This window comes from Humulus lupulus, chromosome 7 (assembly GCF_963169125.1).
Source record: "Humulus lupulus chromosome 7, drHumLupu1.1, whole genome shotgun sequence".
Taxonomy (NCBI): domain Eukaryota; kingdom Viridiplantae; phylum Streptophyta; class Magnoliopsida; order Rosales; family Cannabaceae; genus Humulus; species Humulus lupulus.
The window spans coordinates 94,917,405-94,922,801 of NC_084799.1; positions in this window are offsets into that span (position 1 = coordinate 94,917,405).

Below are 5,397 nucleotides of genomic sequence, written 5' to 3' on the forward strand. Positions count from 1 at the left end.
AATTCCCTCGCCAATATAGGATCCCCTCAATAATAACATATTGCGGAGCTTGATACAAAAACTTTCTCGCGTCCTTCCTATCATCAGGTAGCCTTCCAGTCGTGAGGTATTCCACTATAAGAGTCATCCAGGTCGGTTTTATGTCAATCATTCCGACCTCCACCATCTCTGTTGTTATACTCGGGCTTTCTAAGAACTCCACTGGGACTACATTCAATGTATCTGCCTCTTTAGTGGTAGCGAGTCGAGCTAGAACATCAGTGTTGGAATTATGCTTGCGAGATACTTGCTCAATGGAGCTAAACTTAAACTCAGAAAACTTGCCTTTTACCTTAGCTAGATAGGCCGACATCTTGATGCCTTGAGCTTGGTATTCCCCCAATATCTAATTTACCACGAGCTGAGAATCACTATAACATTGGATGGCTTTCTCCTTTAGCTCTTTCACCACCCTTAGCCCTGCCAATAAGGCGTGATGCTCCGCTTTGTTGTTGGATGCTTCAAACCCAAACCTGAGAGCTGTATGGAACCGATGTCTTTCAGATGAGATTAAGATTATCCTAGCTCCCAATCCATTTTCGTTAGACGATCCGTCAATGAATATTTTCCATAATTCTCCCACTGACTCCCTTATCAGCATGTCATTAAAAATCGGTGCATTCAACAACAAAATCCACAAGGACTTGGCTCTTGATTGCAGTTCGTGGCATATATAATATCTCAAACTGGCTAAGTTTGATGGCCCATTTTAATAGGCATCCCGACATTTCAGGCTTTTGAAAAACCTCCCTTAAAGGTTGGTCAGTTAAGACATGAATAGAATGCGAATGGAAGTATGGCCCGAGCTTCCTTGAAGCCAAAATGAGACAGAACGCAAGCTTCTATATCAGTGGGTACCGTGATTCAGCTCTGAGAAGTCTCTTACTTACATAATACAAGGGTTTCTACCCCCGGTTTTCTTCTCGAACTAATACGACACTAACTGCATTTTTTTTTCACGGCCAGGTAAAGAAACAGACACTCTTCAGACGTCGATTTTGATAGTATGGGGGGGTTCAACTAGATACGTTTTCAGATCGTGAAATTCCTGTTCTCATTCTTCGGTGCATTCATAATTTCTTGTTCCCCCTGAGCAAGTTATAGAATGGTAGAAACTTGTCACTGGATTTTGAAATGAAACTGTTTAGAGCCACTACCTTTCCAGTTAGGCTTTGTACTTCCTTACACGACCTGGGTGAAAACATTTCTAACAACAACCTGATTTTTTCAAGATTTTCCTCTATCCCCCTTCTGTTGACTATGAACCCCAAAAACTTTCCCGACGCAACTTCGAAAGTGCACTTCTGAGATTCAACTTCATGTCGTACTTCCTTAATATGCCAAAACATTCTTCTAGGTCGGATACATGGTTATTGGCAATCTTTGACATGACGAGCATATCATCGACATACACCTCTATATTTCTCTCGATCTGGTGAGCGAACATTTTGTTGACCAACTATTTGTACGTAGCTACGACATTTTTCAATCTGAATGGCATAACTTCGTAGCAATATACGTTATGTTTGGTCATGAAATTAGTATGCTCTTGATCTACTGGGTTCATCACGATTTGGTTATATCCAGAGTATGTGTCCATGAAAGACATGAGCTCGTGACCGGCCGTAGCATCTACCAACTGATCAATTCTTGGTAGTGGGAATCAATCCTTGGGACAAGCCTTGTTGAGGTCAGAGAAATCAATACAGGTTCTCCACTTCCCATTTGGATTCGAGACCAGCACGGGGTTAGCAACCCAGATCAGGTATTTTACTTCCCTGATAAACCCATATTTAAGTAGGCGAGCTAATTCTTCTTCTAACGCTTCAGATCGTACTATCCCCAAGAGCCTCTATTTTTGGGACTTTGCAGGCACATTCTTGTCCAAGTTTAAAGTGTGCATTATTATACTCAAACGTATTCCCACCATATCTTCGTGCGACCAGACGAAACATCCAGGTTATTCCTTAGAAACTTTGTAGCATTCTCTAGCAGCGAGCTGGTGTCCTCTTATTGTGCATATTCCTGAGGTCGAGGGGAACTTCATTGCCAGGTGTCGGATCGATGTGATGGCTTCAAAAGACATCAGTGTAGGTCGTCCCTAAATCACATTATATGTGGCCGAATAATCGATTACCAAGAACTCAAGTATTTTAGAGTCAGTTCGTGACTCTTCTCCCATTATCATCACTAGTCTGATCGTCCCTATGGCCGCCATTCCTTCACCCGAAAACCCATACAGAGTCATTGAGGTCACCTTCAAATTGGTTACAGACAATCCCATCTTTTCCAAGGTGGACCTAAAATGCACATTTATAGAACTTTCGTTGTCCACTAGTATCCTCCGTACCCTTCGATTAGCGAGTTGCACGGTTACCACCAGCGGGTCATTTTGTAGGAATTGAACGTGGCTATCATCCTCTTCTGTGAAAATGATTGATTGTTTTTCCAACCATTGTTGTTTTGATAACTGCTACTTCGGGAAAAAATCCACACCATTATGAGTTTTTAACTCATTAATATACCTCTTTTGGGCCTCGCTGCTCGTGCCCGCCAAATGAGGTCCTCCGGCAATAGTAGTTATATCTCCTCCTACTGTTGGGGGAGGTCAACCTGATTCATATGAGCTCCAGGTTTACCTGTCGGGGCTTCCTAAATTGGTTGAGGATTCTACCTGGCAGTTTGATTGGGAGCTATTCGATTTTGGGCGTATTGGGTTAATGGACCAACCCAAATGAGAGTCTCAATCTCATCCTTCAGTTGTCGGCAGTTATCGGTGTTATGACTGATGTCATTGTGGAATATAGTTAAAAGCAAGTTTTGGGGTGTAACATCTTATAAAAAAAAGGATATATCTCTCATTTTATTTATTTATTTCTTTCTTTCAATGTTAGTAATAAAGAATAATGGCAATAGTATCATTGATTTTTGTGGGGTAATCTTTTGGGGAAGTGATTGCAGGCTCTTACTTGGTCTTAGGAAAATTAAGGTGCTTTTAAGGTGAATTGAGCCTAAAATGACTTCCTTTAACCACCCCCACCTAAGCCTTACATTACAAGCTTGATAAAGTCCTTTTAATCATTGGTTTAGCGTTTGTCTACATTAGTGGAGAGGGAATCATTAAGTCAACCTATGGAGACAATTATTAGGCTTTAGGATCAAAGTTTAGTTTGTTTTGGGGGAGAATTGAGAATGTTTGGAAAAAGTTATGTGCACACTTTAGGGAAAAAACTCTTGATTCTTGGTTTGATAGTGTTTACCAAGATTTTTGGAAACTATATTAATAATAATTAAGCGAGATTAATGATAAGGTATTTAGAAGATATAAACAAGATTTTTACGTGGTTGGGGCATTAATGAGCCTTAGTCCACGAGACAGTTGTATTAGAGGCTTGGAAAGTCTATAACAATGGAGTTTTTCTCTCTTTTTTAGCAGAGTAACTGTATACAAGCCAAGAGGAGATCCCTTCTCCAGTGCTCTGTCACCTGTATTTATAGGCTCACAGGAGCACTGGGCTTGGGCCGGGCTGACCCGGGACCAATAAAGATATAAATACCACTGGCTTCTCTATCGGAAACCCAATACAAAGGATAAAAATATAAAAGACGAACAATGATCAGAGCCCACTGGGGCAGCCCAAGGCTTATCTATCACTCAACAAAATGGGGCTTTTGGTCTGGGCATTCCGAGTTACGAGGCAGATTCACGGGACAAGATCAGTCAGTGTAGTGGCGACATAGGTCTAAACCAGCGGCGTGCAATCCAGGGTGGCCTTTTCCACAGGTGAAAAGTGGGGACAACTCCCACGCGTCATGGGGCAGAGTCAGGGTCACGGATGCTTTATCCTACCAACCCTGAACACTTGACCCGAGTTCGTTTACCTCTGTCCCTCTTCGTTTACCGTAAGCCCGGATCATCTACTTAGAGTCCGAATCGTTTACCAGGCTCCGGGACCGTTTGCATACATCACGACCGTAACCCCAAACAGTTGTGCGTCTCCCGGATGATCGTCCCGGATCTCTCTTCCTGGACACCGTCCAGGTCTGGACTCCCTTGGGTCGTCGATGTCGGTCACTCCCTGCCAAACGAGCCTGAGCTGGGCCCAACCCCAATTGCCTAGTTAGTGGGCCTGGACCACCATCCCTGGCCCAAGGCAGGAAACGGGGATAATATTTACCCCCCAAGCCTTCAGCTGGGTCTGCGAGGTGGAGGCTTGCCTTGCTCCCGGATACTCCACGGTCATCTTCCCAGTTCCTGCTTAGAATCGTGTGTCCGTGGCAAGGGGCAGTGCACGCTGGGCGCATGCGGAGCCCGGACCATTTACCAATGTCCGGGTCCGTTTACCAGAGTCCCGCTTCGTGACGAGGGACACACGTGTCTCCCAGCGACTGCTGCAACGATGGCACTTGACCTCGAAAGGTCACTTAACCACCTCAAGGGTCGCTAGGCCTAGGCTAATGCGTCAGCACGGATTCCAAAGCGTCCCATCCGCATGGGGGTCCTTCATTAATGCTTTTGCGTTGAGGTGGACCGTAGGATGGGGTGAACTTTGACATTCCCCCTCCTGGGACGTTGGATTGAAATGGAAAGGATCCAGCACTCGAGTGGACTCATTAATGCCCCTGCACGATCTTGGACCATCCGATGGGGGATTTCCTATCCGCTGGATTAGAGACCAGGATTTGGGTCTCTATAAATACTCCTCAGGCATTCATTTGAAACTTTTACACTCTCGAGCCATTCTAAGAACTGAGGATCTATTTCTGTCCGATCTTGCCGACGACATCTTCCATCGTCTGCTTATTCTGCGCCGTCGCCTTTTTCCAACAGCTCCAGCACCTGCACCTCTGCTTGAGCGCACTTCCTTGGCCTGCCCTGTCGACGAGCTGCTGAACCGCCTTTGCCAGTTCAAGACCGAGATTCTGCCATCCTTATCGCCAGACAACTACCATCTTCCACGGCCAGCCATTCACAGTAAGTCCTTCTGTCCTCTGCCTTAATAGATATATGAACGTAGGTTCTGTCCTTTTGCTCATATGTTTAGGCTGCTAGAACTCATTTATGCTTAGGACTAGTGCTAGGAAGGCTGCCTGGTCTGGGTCACTTCGGGTCTGGATGCTTTCCGAACAGGTGGTGTAACCTATTTAGTAGCCCATTTTTTGTTCCCGATCTAGGTTTCGTGGTTCTCTGGTGAACCCGGACCTAATCTGGAGGGGACTCCAAGCAGTCCGTAGGAGGCCCCCTGTACCTTAACTGACTTTCTTGGGTTTCGGTATTGACTGCTTGGTTTGTCTTTTCTTTGCTCCCAGATCATCAGCCATGACGTCGGGCGTCACCCTTCATTCGGAGGAAGAAGT